Raw genomic sequence first — 18044 nt, forward strand, 5'->3', positions numbered from 1 at the left:
GTATGGATTTTATTTGAGTAGGTGTTATACTTGTTTTCTCATGTTCAGATATGTTTCCTCAGCTATGAAATAAATAACTGATCATTTAAAAGCAAGACATGCACATGTGTTTTATAATCTGAGATGTGCAGTTACAGGACAGGAAGTTCCATACTGCTGGGTAGCAGTATACGGACAAAACACAGCATATATTTGCAGTAATTTTTGGTTCTATGCCTCACGGGAGTCCAGTTTGGCTAGCTCTGGACCCCATTAGTACCAACAAGGACAAAAGCAAAAGATGAGAAGTGCTCTTTCTCCTTGGGAACAAAAGTCCCACAGTTTTATTGTGGAACCCATCCAAGGACGTCCAAGAAAAAAAAGAGAAAGAATGGCTCATGGAAGGAGACTTTAAACCCGGGGAAGGGGGGCAGAGGAGAGGGACCACAGCCAATGGGATACAACTGATGGGAGGGGTGAGGGGAGGAAGTTACCTGGGTGAAGATCACCACCACAAGACTCAGAAGAGAGGGGAGAGAATGGAACAAACCATGTACTACAAACATATTCAGTGCAAAATACCAAACCACCCAGTGGAAAATAATAACTAAAGAAACTACTCAGTGCAATACAACAAGTAATAGTTCAGCTAAATTTATGACTAGAAAACATCCTTTCAACAAGTACAGTCTGGGATTCAGAAAGGAAAAAAAGACTGTCAGTGCAGAGTGAAGTATTTTCAATGTAAAATTATGTGCAAATGGTTTTCCTTTGGTGGCAGGGCTACAAGAATATGCAAGTGTACTTGAAGAGCTCTGTAGGCATTTACTATTTCCCTGATAATTTATTCTGGAAAAAGAAACAAAACCCAGTTAAGCCAAAACATCATCTAAGAGGATCCTATAATATACTTATCTTTATCAAGTGTGTATAAGTGAAGAAAGGACTGTTTCATCTCAAAAGAAGAGTCCTCTAAGCTGCAGATGTTTTTAAACAATTAATATAAGTGGCAGTTCTTGCCTTTGAAGAGAATGTTCCAATTTAAGTCCTCTTCTATTTTCTTCTTTCTCACACAGTAAATTCACTGTATCATGTAAGTCTTACTCTCATGTTTGTCTATGCTTTGGACAGACAATGCAGCATTCATCTTGGATGCACAAAATAAGGCTCATGTGTCATACCTCGTTAGCACAGGTATTATCTCACAAACTCCATACTCTATATGTGCAGGTACCATGGGAATCATACGGATAGCTAGGGTTTGACTACTTGATGTTGACAATGAGACAGTATTAAAAGAAAGCTGTAATGAAAACTTCTCTAATAAGTTACTTCACATGGTAATGCATTTCTGAACAAGTGAGTATTGGTAAAAAAGACAAGTAATTAGGATAGTGTATAACAAAAGTCCCTGTATGGGACTTTGTTGCACATATGCCTGTTAGCAGCTACACATCAGGTAATCCCAGCAGAGCATGAACTTACACAGTCGATTTTTATACTTTTTTTAACCCACAAAAACTTGGTTTTGTTAATTCATCAAGATTTTGATACTTTTAGAACTTAGGATCTCTAAATTGCATAGGTTTTTGAGCTAACAAGAGCAAGTTTAATCTACAAATATTTACCTTCAACAACCTAGTTATATTATCTACAACACATTTCACGATATTCAATTTAATTATGAAACATCTGTGATGGAGGCTGCATAAAATCTCGCCTTAAAGACAGTTTTACAAAAACAGGACCAGTTTAGGAATACTGATGATGATATTTTGAACATGTCAATGATGTTTTGCTAACTGAAGGAGACATACAAGACCATGTTGCGAAATATCATTCACAAAGATATTTTTAAGTGTAGAAAGGTGAAATCATTCTGTACTCTCTGAGCAACCTCAAGTAGTGTCTGTGGGTGTGGTGTTTCACTCTGGCTGAAGACCAGGTGCCCATCAAAGCCATTTTAACATTCCCCTCCTCAATGGAGCAGGAGAGAGACAATATAACAAAAGATTCATGAGTTGAGATAAGGATAGGGAGGGATCAGTCATTGATAGCTGTGATGAACAAAACAGACCCAACTGAACAAATTAATTTTATTTATTACGATTCAAAATCAGAGCATGAGAATAAGAAGAAAAACAAATCTTAAAACCAGCTTTCCCCCAGGCCTCCCTCCTTCCTGGTCTTAACTTTATGCCCAATTCTCTATGTCCTCCTCCACAGCACTGCACATGGGGAAAGTTTTGAGCAGCTTCTCAAAGAAGCTACTCCTATAGAACCCCCACTACGACAGCTTCGCCACATGAACTCAATAGAGTGGATCTAGTCAGTTTTTAAATATGTGTTAAAAGCAATCTTACCTCCTGTAAATGATAGGGAAGTTTATTTAGTTTGCCTAAATGGTGAATACATAATGCAGTTACTGGTAAAACATAAATGCAATATAGTTTCTTGGAAAATGCAGAATGAAAATAGCTTTGCTGCTATTTCATTGCAAGTTCTTTTGACCTATGAATCAATCCCTTCAGACAGCTCTAGAGTACGTAATTGGAATTAAGCTTTTTCACTTTTCCTTTAGTCCCATTTAGAGATAAAGGTATTTTACACACACACACACACACACATATACATACATACACACACACACACATAGAAGTATAGTAAAATTTTTATGAGTATGCTTCAATCTTGAGTCTGTTATAGATGAGTAATGAAATGGTTCGCTCTCACAATTAAGGGGTGAATATTATGTGTATGTTAAGAGAAGTTTTGTAGATGTATGGTTATGTTATTGTAATATGCCTTCCCCTTGCATTGTTATGCCTTGGTAGTTGGGGCATTTGGGGTGGGTTGGCTTGTTACTATGGTAATTCCTGACCTGCATTTAAGATGTAAGAAAGTGATCTCCACCCTGGATGGCAAGGAAGGAGTAAACTAATAAGACTTTAGGAGTGAATAGAAGTATAGAAAGTGGAGCATCCATTTTGTAGACAAGCACATGGTGGTATAATCCGTGCTCCCCGTGCTGCAATTTTTCCTTGCTTAGTGCTTTTGTTGTACTTTTAATAAAGCTTTTATTAAAATCTTATAGGTTTAATACAGCTTTGAAATTTTTAAAGTGAGCAGTCATTTCTTACAAGTTTATTAAAAAATTTGATCTCATTTTGGGAGCAAAGCTTGGGTCAAACAACATCTGTCTGGCCTTATATAATATTAGTTGAAAACAAAATGCTTTATATATTTATCCACTATAAGATGTGAGGGTTTAAAATCAGCTGCAGAGTACATGACCCAGAATGAGTGGAATTACAGTAAAGATGTTCTGTGGTAACTCTCGTAATATAGGAGATAGTTGTACCCATTTAGCAGTGCAATTCTTCTTTCTTAAAAAAGATGCTGTTGCCTCATAATGAGAGGAATCCTAGTTATGTAATGGTCCAACATTTTAAAGCTTGTGGCATATGTCTGCTAGTGCAAATACTTAATTTACAAGCAATACTTGATGGGAGAGTGTTGGTACATCTGTGTGTAGTGGACAGCATTGGCAGCACCCTGCTTCTTTGACAGAGAATTAGGCTGTTTACCTCTACAACCGTTTTGTCTGAGACATTTTTAGAGGAAACACATTTCAAAGTGTAGTGCTGTGCTTGCATATGCTAGAGATACACGTTATGGCTTTTCCTTCCTTTGTGAAGAGAAGCAGGTGGCAGTGCAAAATACAGTGCTGTGCATAGGGTAGGTGTGTAAGCAGGAGGTAATATGGCAATGGGCCTTCTGCTTGCATGCTCCACCCCAAAGTGCATTCCTGTTCCCTTGAGCTTCTGATGCACTGCTCCATCGACATCCTTTGCTGCTCTCTCAGATCTCCTCTGTAAACCTCATGTCTCTCATACATACTCTTCCAGACTCCTTCACAGAGTGGAAATCTTCTCAGCCTTTTCCTCCCACAAGGCAGAAGGGGTGTGATAATATAGATGATAGTTGCTAAATGTAGACTTGCCCTGGGAGTCATCATCTCACCTGCCTCTGCAACTCCATGTCTGGCATCCCCTTCTTCTTCCCCTCTTCCAGAGTCTCACACTTCTCATCTCAAAAATTTTGTCCTCTTGCAGCTCTAGCTTCTGGCACAGATTTCCAATACTTATCTAGCAGCTGTACTTATAAAAAAAATCATTCAGTGAAGACCCCAGTAGCTTAAAAGAGTGGACCAGAAAGAGAAAATGGACCACTGCAGACTTTCTCAGGCCCTTGTTTTCCATTTGAAAAAGACTGTGGTAATAGATGTGTCAGACTCTGAAGGGGAACATTGCTGCAACGGAAGAAGGTGCTTCCGAAGTAGGAGGCAACTGAAGCCTGCCTTGGCAGCATCTGGAGGGGGCTAAGGGAAAAGATTATGAGCAAAGGAGTATCTGTTACAAGGTGTATCTCAGTAAGGAGACCTCTGTGGCACTGTGTTTATCATAGGGTTGTGTTTACCACAGGGACACTTACTGTTTTGTTTCCAGTCTTTATGCTTTTAGAGGACTAGGAAACCAATGGTACTTTGGTTTACATTTTACATTTTGATTTCTTGTTTTTTCTTTCATATTGTCTGCCTGAAGAAAGTGAAGTCTAGGTTTAATCAAGGGCTGTTTTTCTCCTGGAGGCTGATGTAACTCTTCTTAAACACAAATGTTGTGGTTTAACTCTAGTCAACTATGAAGTGATACACAGCTGCTCACTCACACCCCCACTCGCAGGATCACAGAGAGAATTGTAAAGGTAATAGCTAGAAAACATGTGGGTTGAGACAAAAGATAGATTAATAGGGAAAGCAAAAGCCATGCACACAAGTAAAGAAAAAACCAAAAGGATTAGTTCACTGCTTCCCGTGGGCAGGCAGACATTTAGCTCTTTCCAGGAGCTAATGGTGTATAACCATTATTAGGAAAGACAAATGCCATCACTCTAAACATTCCTCCTTCCTTCTTCCTTCCAACTTTATATACTGAGCATGATGTCATATGGTATTCAACATCCCTTTGGTCAGTTTGGGTCACCTGTCCTGCTGTGTCATCTCCCAAACTGCCATGAACCCACAACTTCCTTGCCATCTCTATATTATCAACACTGTATTCAGCACCACTATGAAAATAAGTAATTTTACCCCATCCAAAAACAGCACAAGAGATCAAAAGGATTTTGTTGCAGCTTTTGCATTAGCATTCATGTGTCAAGATTTGAAAATGTGTAACCACACACTAGGCTCTAGGGTTAGAGAGCAGAAAAAAGTTTGTCTGAAAACCAAGTTTCCTTTACAGTGCAGGAATCCATTTGCCTTTTGACCATCGTGGGATCTGCAAAGCCAGAAACTTGCTGATTAGATTTCTTCACCCTTACACTGAAGACCTTATTTCAGGGAGCCTATTTGTGAAATGAGCACTACTGCTCACATAGGATGCTCAGAGAATGATGTTCTGTTCAGTAGAGGAGACAGGACCATCACTTCTGAGGCTCCTTGAGCTATTGCTTTATTTGTAAAGAAGCACTTTCATTCCCATTTGCTATTTTCTTTGTGGAATTTATTTATTAAATGTGAAACAAGGGATGCTTTGTGGAAAACAGATTAACATGGAATATATTTATCTTCCTATCATCCTTGAGAATCCATTTCTCTTAGTATTACAATTTGTTGTCTTCTCTGGCTGAAATATGGTATTATTATATTTATGATGAATATTTATGATATTATTATATTAAGTGCTGAACTTATATACCCATTAAATAAAATTTACATTGAATGTCTTAATATCTGCTGTTTTTTACCCAGGAAAACCAGATGTACCTTCTTAAAAAACAGTATGGTTGCAGATGACTTCACTTATTCCTAAATAGAATTAAGTAAGCTTTCAACCTAAAGTTTTGTCTAAGTTAATAGCACTTCTCTAAAATAAAATATTTTCATGTCAGCAAGAATGAACAGGAGATAAAGAATACTATGCCCAAATGAAATCATAAGGTTGGTTTTCAGGTAGCCATACTGAATTTGGTAAAATTAGAAACATTCCTGCATAACTGGGTTAGTATCTTTCTTATTACTTCTGCATCACCTGCTATGCCAAGACAATGGCAACAATAGGTATTTTCTGCCTGTGGGATATCAGTGCTGGAAGAATGGCTGGAGGAATCCTAAAATTTCTGGATCCGTTCCTCAGATCACTGTACAAAAAGCATTTTCCTAAATTTATCCTATTAAACACAACAAATCTGAGTTTTAAAAAACACCTTAAAAAACACCTATCAGATGTGGTACCATCTGATAAATGTAATAGGGATTAAAATGTTAAACTTTTCTCTCTTAGACACATTTTAATGACATTTCATTATTTGTAACAAGAGAACACACATCTTAAATTTGACCACTTGTAGTATAACAGGAAACTATACCACAGTCACAGGTACTGCCTTTTTTGTGTCTTTCTGTGAGTTCATGATGATATAATACAACAAAAATCTGTTTTATCTCAGTGGCATCTTCCCTAGCTAAAAGTAAACAACCAACATGTGATCTGAGGCACCACATGTTTGCTTGAGATTCCTCCAGAATTTACTGAAGCTAAGAGGACATTTGAAAGATGAGCCGATGTTTCTAGCTCTGAATTTCTGCCCTAGCATTATTGGCATTTCAAGATGAAAAAAAGAAACTCTTGATAAGCTGCCATGCATAAAGAAATGTTTGCACAATTTCAAAATACAGGGACTGATCACAGGGCAGAGCAGAAATTTCAGTTATTGGTAGGACTTTCTTACTTTTTAGCTGTGTTAAGCTTCATAAAAGGACTGGAAAAGTAAATGACAGACTGAACCTCTTCCCATGTATTTTAAAGCAAAAGGACTATATAAGGAAAGTTGCAGTGGTGGGAACTGCTTGTGTGCATACCACGTGGCTGTTTCCCAGGGCTGCAACTTTTTCCTTATGTAGTCCTTTTGTTGTATTTTTGTTAAAGTTTAATAAACCTTTTTAAATTTTCAAAGTGAGCACTTGTTTCTCACAAGGGGGGTTTGTGCCTGGGATATAAAGCCTTTTCGCCTGTGGCCCAGGACATTTCAGACGAATGGCGCCACTGCTGATTTTAGCAGCTGTGCCCAGAGGAGCTAGCCAGAACTTCAAGCTACAGAAACTCCCCTGCGATATACATCAGCGTAGAGCCACAAGAACACAAAAGCACCTAGTGAGTGACTTAGCAGCTGCTTCCACCGGTGTTCTGAAAATATGATTTGCTTTTACTTTCCAAGAAGAATGCAAAGCTTCTTCTTTCTTTTTCTTTTCTTTTCTTTTCTTTTCTTTTCTTTTCTTTTCTTTTCTTTTCTTTTCTTTTCTTTTCTTTTCTTTTCTTTTCTTTTCTTTTCTTTTCTTTTCTTTTCTTTTCTTTTCTTTTCTTTTCTTTTCTTTTTCTTTCTTTCTTTCTTTCTTTCTTTCTTTCTTTCTTTCTTTCTTTCTTTCTTTCTTTCTTTCTTTCTTTCTTTCTTTCTTTCTTTCTTTCTTTCTTTCTTTCTTTTTTCCTCTCTTTCTCTCTTTCTCTCTCTCTTGCTCTCTTTCTCTCTCTCTTTCTCTCTTTCTCTCTTTCTCTCTCTCTTTCTCTCTCTCTCTCTCTCTTTCTCTCTCTCTTTCTCTTTTTCTCTCTTTCTCCTTTTAACTAATCAAGGAGAAAAGTTCTGTGGAGGGAACTAGTAGTTATCTCAAAGTACTCCATTTTAGTTAAAAGGTAAAAGGTACCCCTTGACAAAACACAGCAGTGTAGGTGTGAAAGGGGTAGGAATACCATGGCCTATTTATTTACTCTTTGACCAGTGCATTTGTAGGGATTTCTTGTTCACTGTCACATATTTAGATGTTGTACATCACTGGTCAGTTTTGTGTGCAGATCCAGTTGTGACCGATGTTGTGGGATGGGTTGGGAAGCATCTGCATTGGCATTCCTCTTTCATTGGTGTGTTTGGGATCACTTCATTCGCAAACTTGCAGGGCTTTCCAAGGAAAACAGTTTCCAGGTGCCCTGTAGAGATTTTGCACAGGCGTGCTGTTGGCAGCATGACATCTTAGTAGTATCGGAGCCAAGCTGTTTTCTCTGTGTGTGGGGTTTGATGAACTGCCTGATTATGTTGAATAGTTTGGGCAGTTCAAAGACTAGTTTGATGAGAATTTTTATGTTGCATTTCCAAGTGCTGTTCATTATATCAGAAATCCTCTTAAATTTTACCTAGCGAGGGAGGACGGATGGCTTCTTGTTTGAGTGGCTGAGAGAAGGAGACTTAGGTTTAGTTTTTGTGTTGCCCTCTCCGAGAGGATGCAGTGAGTCTGTACTTGGCCTTAGTGGAGTGGAGGTACAAGGTAAGACGTGTTGTGTGCCACGGGAACAACTGAAAGTTTGAGGGTTTGGCACCTCTCCATTTCAAAGCCTTCAGTCTCTGCTAGGAAGTGCCTCAGTGTTTTCATCAGTCTGTGGGGAGAATGGAACAACAAAAAGCACTCCATTTTGTGCCCTCCTGGCGTTGTAAAGTGAGAGATGGGGGACGAGAGTCCAGTACAGTCTTTCTTTAACCTTTCCTTTAAAACAACATTGTCTGATCCCACCTCAAAGGCACAGAGGGTAAAATACTACCTAGAAGTGTCAGGGTGGTAACAAACAGTAGATATCCTACTACTCTCTTCTCAGAAGAGCTCTGGAGAGTGCTTTACATGTATGTGCCAGTGTGTATCTATGGAGACATGTGTACCAAGGTGTGTGAGTCTGCACATGCAGTACCTGTGTGTGCCGATGTGCACAGCTCTGAGTACACACACAAGCACCAAGTCATACATGTATTGTTTGCATTATTATGTGCATGTGTGTTAAATTTTCCTCTCAAGTATGACTATGTTAGTGTACATCCCTGTGTTTGTGAGTGTGCACAAGCTCTGCAACTGTGAGCATAGCCCTATGCAAGATATATGTGTTAATAATATTACACATAATAGGGTGCACAGATTTATATGCTTGTGTTGATGTACACAAGTTCTACGTACAAGCAAGTCTCGTGTTTGTGAACACATGCACATTAGTAGAGACTGTACATAAGTGAGTGTCTCTGTGGCACACACAGTGTGCTAGCGTGTGCAAGTAGAGCGTGCACAGTTCCACGGGTGTGTGCAAGTGTGCGCTGCTAAAAGGTACCTCTGTATGCCAGAGCTCTAAAGCAGTAAACAAATACCTGTGTGTGTGTGTGTGTGTGTGTGTGTGTGTGTGTGTACTAGCTCTGCACATACCCCTACGTGTAGACATGGGCTGAGCACACCCAGAAACACGGCTCTGAATGCACAGCTCTGTGCATCTAGCTGCTGCCTCACCTGAGAAAACAAACGTGTGTGTTTGTGTGTGTCAATGTGTATGTATCACTACTGAGCTCTACTGACCAGAGGAGCCCCTAACTCCCTGTGTACAATATGTAAAGTTCAACTTAATTTATAACAGGAATACAAACCGACCTATTCAAACTGTTGTTATTTACATTCTTACCTTGTGCCTTAATTTTGTTGTAGACTTGTTAAAATGTATAAATGTGTACTCTACTTTGTGAAAGACATGTGAAAACCTCACAACTACTCTAATTGCTTTAAGTAAGTGTTTAAGTAACATTTTTGAACAGAAAATTCAAATTGTATTAGTCATTATTATAATTGTTCTATGAAAATTGCAATTATCTGTTAAGGACAGTAACAATAAAAAAACATTAAAATAATCTGCTTTAAACTGAAATATAGTGAGACCCAGAGGGCAAGACCAGGTTGGCCCCTGTACTTGCCACCAAGAAGATGATAATAACCGTGCTGCAGGCAGCAACCCTGTAGGCATGGGAGGTGGGGGTAAAAGCCATACTGGACCTCTGCTCACAAACTTCACCAATCATTTTGCTTAAAACTCTTTTCCACTGTCCTCACCCACATCAACAGATGCTATTAAAAATGAGTTAATTACTTGAGCCAAATAACTTATAAAATAGAAAAAGGGGGATTGTTATAGATGGATAATGAGACGATTGGCTCTCGCAATTAAAGGAAAACTATTGTGTGAATATTAAGAAAAACTTTAGTGATGTATTGTTATGTTACTGTAGTTTAGATGTCCTCTGTTCTCCCCATAGTTCCCTTTCCCCCACCCCGTATTGTTGCCATCAGACAGCTGGGGTTGCCCAGGACAGGTAGAGAGAAGGTGTGCACGTGTCCCTTACCTGGGGCAGTGGGGAATAGAAAAGCTTGTTGCTTAGGGGGTGCGGCATGACAACATCTGATCTCCAATCAAGTTACAAGAAAGCAATCTCCACTGATAAATGGCAAAGAAGAGCTAACTGACAGACTTTGGAAGGGACCAGGGCTGGCTGATGCAACTCCCAGTCTTCTATAAAAGACTGAACATCCAGGTTGAAGGTGAACCAGTCACATGGTATGCACGCAGGCAGTTCCCAGCGCTGCAGCTTTTTCCTTATGTAGTCCTTTTGTTGTATTTTTCTTAAGGTTTAATAAAGCTTTTTAAATTTTCAAAGTGAGCAGTTGTTTCTCACAGAATTAATATAAATAGGCATGATTAAAAATAGTAGCGAACATTGTTATCAAGATCAGAGGCTATATTGGTGTCTTGGGGATGGTTTATTATCCCATCCCACTTTTGGGGTCTTTGATCCTTTTTGTTTTGTGGCCGGGATGGTTGTGGTCCCTACCCCACCTCCCATCTTCTCTGGCTCTGGGGCTGTCTCAATGAATGGAAGCTGAGCTGGGGTTCCCGGGGGAAGTTGGGGGTGAAGGAAGAGGCAGTCTGCTCTCTTCCAGCAGGCAGCTGGACTGGACATTTGTGGGCAGTATCTCTGACCAGGGATCCTACTGTTTCAGTGGGTTTTGCCTGTTTCTTTTTGGTTTTGTTTAGCTTTGACACTGTGACTGAGCCTGCCGGCTTGGCTTCTCTTGCTGCTTTGCTGTTGGGAAGCCCAGAGCCCTGCCAAGGGTTCTGCTTCCACCTTCCACAGCCAGGATCTGAAGAACCAGCTTTTCTCAGCCAGTGATGAAATAAACAGGGCAGGAGACTTTTTCTCCTTTTAATGCCTTTATTAAAAGTGATCGGCTCAAGATTGAGAAGCTCAATGGGTCTGCAGTCTCCATTGTCTCTCCCAGGGTGACTCGGAGGAAGAGGAATGCACAGCTTTGTCCACTAGGGACAGAGCTGGGGGTGCCATCCTCACGGGAGCACTAGGGCTATACCCCGTGTTTCACAATTCTCCAGTGCCCCCAGCCAGGGTTTTGGCTTCAGCTGAAGTCTTCTTGCTTAGGGCGAGGGGCAACAAAGGTTTTCAGCATCTCTGCAGGCTCAGCACTCTGTTGCTCACGTCCAGACATCACTCTAATTTCTTAGTTCTGTATTGGCTCATTGTTTTTGGGGTCTCTTCAGTAAGTTTGGTGTAGTAGTTTCCCATTGCATGGTGGTCCCGAGGTTATTTTGCAGTCTCTCTGATGTCCCCCTCCCACATCCCCTCCCCTCACTGTCCGGGGAGAAGTACAATTTAGCCCCAGGCAGGCATTACTGATAAAGAATGAGGAATTAGCAAAAATGGCCAGTCATTGTAATAACAAACAAGTAGAACTTCACCTTGCCAACAACTAGTCTGACTGGTTTTGCAACATTTTTTTCCCCAAAAAAATTGGCAGATTTTTTGTTTATACCAGGTGAGAAAGGCCAAAGGAGCCTTTTACTGCGTTTAGGATCCGGAGACTGCTACTGCCCGATACCATCCCCCACTTCTCCCCCCCACACTTCCGCCCTCCCTGCCCTCCCTGTACCTCTGCCATGGCTCCGGGTTTGCCTGGAGGTTTGCAATAGAAACCCCTTCTCTATCCCCACCAGCTCAGCCCATCATTACCGCGTGGTCCCCAAACTCACCCTGGAATGCCCCCTGCAGCTGTGGAGGAATCATCGCACCTGCCCTGCCCACCAGCGCCCCTGCCATCTTTAACCATAACTACATCCAAGGGGAAAGTGCCTGCAGCCGAGAGAAGGCTGTTTTTACCGGGCTTTGCAAGGGTTCCTCAGGGTGAGAGAGATAAACGAGAATCTTGACTCCATGATCAGAGGGCTGGATTTATTATTTTATGATATATATGTTACATTATGACTATGCTAATAGGAATAGAGAGACAAGTTCAGAAGCTGCTAAGCTAAGAATAGAATAGGAATGAATAAACAAGGGAGCTCTCTCTGATTCTGTCCCAGAGAAAGCTTGTCTTTGATTGGCCCTTAATTGTACACAAGCAACATGGACCAATCACAGGTGCACCTGTTACATTCCACAGCAGCAGATAACCATTGTTTACATTCTCTTTCTGGGGCCTCAGCTTCCCAGAAGAGGGAAAATCCTAAAAAAAGGATTTTTCACAAAAGATGTCTGTGACAGGCTGTCAATGGGTTTCTGGTTCTGTTTGATGTCGCCACCGTCGTTGATATTTTTTTGCATTGTTATACATACTTGTAAAGAATGGTTCTCCCTTTTCCCAAATCTTTGTCTGAAACCCCCTTAATTTCAAAATTACACGAATTCAGGGGGAAGGGGGTCATGTTTTCCATTCCAAGGGAGGTTCCTGCCTTCCTTAGCAGACACCTGTTTTTCAAACCAAGACAATTGGGAATAAATTTATTGATTAATTCTACAAGGCATGATTTCACTCTCAAATCTTGCTGTCATTTAGTATTGTTAATGACAACATGTTTGTGAGTCATTAAAACAAAAGATCATGGACAAAGACTCTCTAACTAATCAAAGTTAGAAAGTGCTATGTTTATTACACTGGCAGGTGGCACAGGAGTTGTCCCTGAAAGGTGTGACCACCCTGTACAAGGTTCTTTACCCTCTATTTATTTCCCAAGATCTTACATACAATACATATGCATAATCCCAGCACCGCCCATCCCCTTTTTGTATTAAAATGAGTCCTTCACACGTGCACAGTTCTTCTCTTGAATTGGGTTAGTGGTCTTGAATTGTGTCAGTGGTCTTGAAGAATGAAGTCACTAAATGTGACTTCAGTGGTCTTGAAGAATGAAGTCACTCAATGACTGTCTGGCACAATCCAAGGTCCCCTGCTTTGTAACTGATTGATGTAAAGCACAGGTACTAACCATTGTTCTACTGGTTTCAACATGTTCTTATAACGGTCCACTTATTCCACTTCGTTCTATAAGCAAGCTCATAATGGAACAATCAGCTCTAGCATAAGCATCTAACAATCATTAACCTATTGTCTACCTATCTAACTTATGTCCTGATCAATATAAATTGTTTCTATCCCTCAGCTAAAATCTTAACTTTTTAAAATCATGATTCATTCTCATCTACAATAGTAATGGATATTTGTGCAAGCACACAAACAGTTTTTTTCAGCCAGAAGTCTTTGCATGGAGCAATGCATTTGTCAAACGTATGTAGAAGCTCATGTAGATTGTAGTTTTGTACTTATTAAAATACCCCTCCAGGCCGACTTTTTTAATGTTATGGCATGTACAAAAAAATACTCAATGTTTTCTTAGGTGTAACCTGGATAAGTAATTTCACAAGTCGCTTGTGCAGAGTTCCAAAATCTTTTCATGTCAGAGATGCAGTGATTGTAGTTGAGAGATCTTCAAATCATAGTTTTCCATTTTTCCCCCTTTATATAAGTTTTCCCCTTCCCTACTACATTGCAGGTAGATTTTTTTTTTGTCTATATGTGAAAGTACACAGATTTTTGTGTGTTGGACCTACATGGTGAAACTGAGGCATCTGAAGAGGACATTCATAGTTGCTGTTGTGGATATTCTTGCACAGGATTTGGCTGAGACCTTTCTACGTATTTTCTGCTTATTTGGACATGAAGGTGAACAGTCAAGGCCTGTAAGGAAGGAGTCTGGGGAGTACCCTTTGCCAAATCAAAACTTTACCAATAAACTGTGAGAAGGAGATTAGTGATGGTGACTCCCTTATGCTGTATATAGGAAACATAATGGTATTTTTTCCTGACCTCTCCTGCACTGTTCCTGTCTATTGCTTCACTTCTTGAATTCTTAAATCCATTCAGTAGCGGCCAAATTTGCACAAATGGGGCCACTACTGAATGGATTTAAGTGGAAATGAGGAAAGAGGTTAGATGTGAGTGTAGACAAAATTTTGCTGAAGTCTGACCCTAATGGATCTAATTTCAATGAAAATTTGAATGGAAATGGCAGGAATTAGCTTAAATGAGAATTTAGGTATATCACCTGTTCTTCCAGTGCAGATTAATCATGAAGTATGATTTAGTAGATTTCTACTTATTGATAACTTTTGGTGTTGCCAGTGAAATGCCATAAGACAGTGGTGAATATTATGGGTGAAGGGGAGGTTGTAAATAATTTGTGATCTTCTGGCAGTGCTTGAAAAATCAGTTTAAAACCCAGTCCTTATTGATGTAGAATGAACACTATGACTTTTAGGTAATTTACTGCACAATTTATTTTAAACATTTATTGGAAGTGTAAGGATTTATCTTAAGTTGGTGATTTTCCTTTCACAATGTGGACCAGTAGCATTGAGAAGATGATAAACAAAAGGCAAAAGGGACACTGTAAATCTCTTGCTATTAAGAAAGCTACTTATATTTCCTGTAGTTGTAATATGCAGTTTCCAGGATTTCATAAGTATTCATGTTCTTTGCAATACGTTAGTTGGTCTGTTTTAGGGTATTTTTGTGTCCAACATGATAATGAAAAGGGAGAATACCAGTATGAAGCCCATGTAATTTCTCTGAATTATAAAGGCAATCAAAATCCTTTAGCATGTTATGTCTCAATGGGTGCATGCCTGGGAAACATTCTGGTCAAAGGAGACACCATCCACTTTTAGAGAAGACAAGGAGGATTTAGTTTCACAGTAGCAGTATGGAGGGTATAAACTGCCTTTGAGTCCTATGTCCTCTGCATCCTGAAATGGGGATGCCAGTTACTTGCCTACAGAAGAGGACTGCTTCAACCTTTCTTCAAACTGTTCTGCAATACTGTTTCCCTGGTGTGAACAACTTCTTTATTTGGAAAGTGTCTGGAGTCGGCTCGGCTACATCCATGTTGTACAAAGCAACACACTCAATTTTCAGAAGGCTTCAAACCTGTTTTTATTTTAGCATGCATCTTTTTATACATTCTCACAAAACTCATAAGTTTACACTTAACTCATTGGTCATGAGAGACAAAGAAAAACTTATTAGAATAGGCAGTTACAGGTTTTTCTTATTTATCCTTCTTGTTTTCTATGTCAATGACCTTGGTAGAAAATTCATTCAGGGGTAAACATGGATCCTTTTATCAAACTTCTCTCTGGCTCACAGAACTTGCTGTAAAACCTCTTCCACACATCCATGAAGTGTCTTCTTGCTATGACATTTTTTCTGTAATTTTTTTATTTATTATAAATGTTACTGGCTTTAAGCAGTGTAAGAATTAATAATTGCAGTAAGAGTAGTTGCAGCAAAAGAGGATGGGGAACATGCCAGTACAGTAAAGTGCTTAAAGTACCTGCAGGCTCACAAAAGTCATATTTTCATCAAAGGGAAAAAGGTAATTCAGGTTTTGAGGATGGGCCTTTCCTTTTTCTATCAGAAGACAACTTATGAGAGGGGAGGAAGTTCAAAAGACCTTAAGCTGTTCAAGGCAGCGCAGCCACTGGAGCTGAGAAAAGAGTGGTCTCTGAAGAACACCTTTTAAGACTTTAAAGAAGCATCTTCTGTGAAGTAAAGACTTATTTTTACTGAATAACTATTTGCTAACTTCTTTCCTCTCCTCCCAGAGGAGAAACTCCGTTTGCGTTTTTTTTCCCCTCTCTGAAGAGTGTGTTGCTCTAAGCTGATTGTCCTCTCCTGTGGGTATCTGTCCAAGACCTCTCTGCAGAGGCATCAATATCTTCAGGGCACAAGTCTTGGTGCAGCTGGCTGGGTCTAGCCTGCTGTCTATATAACCCCTGTCTAGCATGGGGAACCTTCATCTTCACTTAAGTGAGGTGGGAATTTCCTTTTGCGCTGTACCCCTCAGGAGACTTTTCCAGAAACTCAGTGCTGTGGTAGAAATCTTCCATCTTTCAAGATGTACTCATGGCCTGTTATTTCATTTTGCTCTTGTGGCAAATTGTTCCTCTAAAGGTAAAGTTTGCTGGTTTTTTTTTTTTTTACCCTGGTGCTTACCTCTCATAACGAACAGAGTATTGCAATCCTTTTTAGCCTTCCTTTTGCTCTGTTGAAGCAGCTGATTCCTTAGGGTTTTCCTGAGCAAGCACAAGTAGGGAAGACAGGTCAGCTGTGGCAGTGAAGAGTACTGTGAAAGTATTTTACCCAACATCCTCATTTTACGTTTAGCCATGTCCCTGCTATTATTGCAGCTCTCTGTTCCACTGCCTGTTAAAAAAAAAAAAAAAAAAAAAAATTGAGGCCTTCATGAACTCCACATGTGCTAGATCTGCCACATTTGTGTGATCATATAAGTGAATTTAGGAAGAAAGAGACTAGGTTAATCACCATAAGAGCCTGAATGAGAGATGCAGGACTTCAGGCAGCTCTTCAAAGTGCAGTTTATTATATCCAAGATGCTACAGCAGTCCAGGATCGTGGGTGACAGAGCCTGTGCCAACAGCTGTCAGCTCCAGCTGCACACGAGCCTGAAGACCCCTTAGTTTTGGTTACAATGCATTATATACTTTGCTGAGCATCTTAATACAGAAGAATCAATCTATACCTTAACTTTTACCTATAGCCTATCATACCTACAATAATTACCATATTCATGTTACTATTCTCCAATCACTAAAAGTGATTAGTATGTTAAGTTTAAGCTAGATGTTGTTTTTCAGTTTTCTTGCAGTGGAAAATTCTGAGACCTTTTATCTACTTGCAACATTGGCAGTCTTGTTGGCAGTGCCTGTGGTATCTTTCTGCTTGATAAAATATCTTCTTGTTTGAGGTGGGTTTATCCTTTGCTCTAAGCCATAAAAGCCCCTTCTAGCTAACATACCCTTTGCCTTCTTAGTTATCCAGTAAAACTGGCTCAGCGATTCTTTTCTTCTATATCAACACTTGCTTTCATTTCTATTCCTTCTTCAGATTCTACATTCAAAAATCTTTCTGCCAAGCATACATATCTGTTAAACTTTCTTGTTTAACTTTCATCCTTCCCAACATTGGTATTAATGCCTGTGTGGCTCTGGTGTGTCAGTTGCCAACAAAACACGAAAGTCTAACCTTGGGCAGAAAAAGAGACGAAATTTCACTTGGAAACTACTGTTTAAGAAGTACTAGATATAATTTAATAAAACTAAAAAGTGGAACTGTCTGAATATCTTCCATCACTCACCTAAATCTCAACATGAAAAATAAATAGGGCCAATGCAATTCAGTTACATAGATGAACACGTCTCACTCCTCCTAACTCTCTTCCAAACAAAACAAATAAAAAGTTGCTTTTAACTGAAAAGCAGGAAGAAGCTATTTCCTGCTAGGAAAAAGACTGGGCAAAATCTGCCTAGTTTATTTTGGCATTAGCAGAATTAGAAGACATGTCCGTGTTTTACAACTGTTTGAATATAGAATTAGCAAAACATTTTGGACTATGTTATTGACTCACTCATCATACTGACATAACTGATGTTCAGGGATCCAACTCAGATTTGTAATAAATTTAGAAAAGACAACCTACTTTACTGCAATTTTGGTTGGACGCATTAGTGGTAATAGAACAAAAAATATTCTGGATTATTTTTACATGGACAGACATATGAATATATTGTATTTGTACTAATTATAGAACTTGTTTCAACATTCACATGGGCAATATGGAGCAATCACAATAGGTAATATGTAGGAATAGACACAGGCAATATGTAGGGATAGACAACATGTCAATACACTTCCAGTATCTCATGCTACCCCTTCAGCATGGGGTAGCTTCTCCATTTTGTTGCAGTCTAGCAAGGACTTTATATAACTTGCTGTCTGAAATTATTGTTTCAGT

Source organism: Melospiza melodia, chromosome 1 (genome assembly GCF_035770615.1).
Source record: "Melospiza melodia melodia isolate bMelMel2 chromosome 1, bMelMel2.pri, whole genome shotgun sequence".
NCBI classification, from domain to species: Eukaryota; Metazoa; Chordata; class Aves; order Passeriformes; family Passerellidae; genus Melospiza; species Melospiza melodia.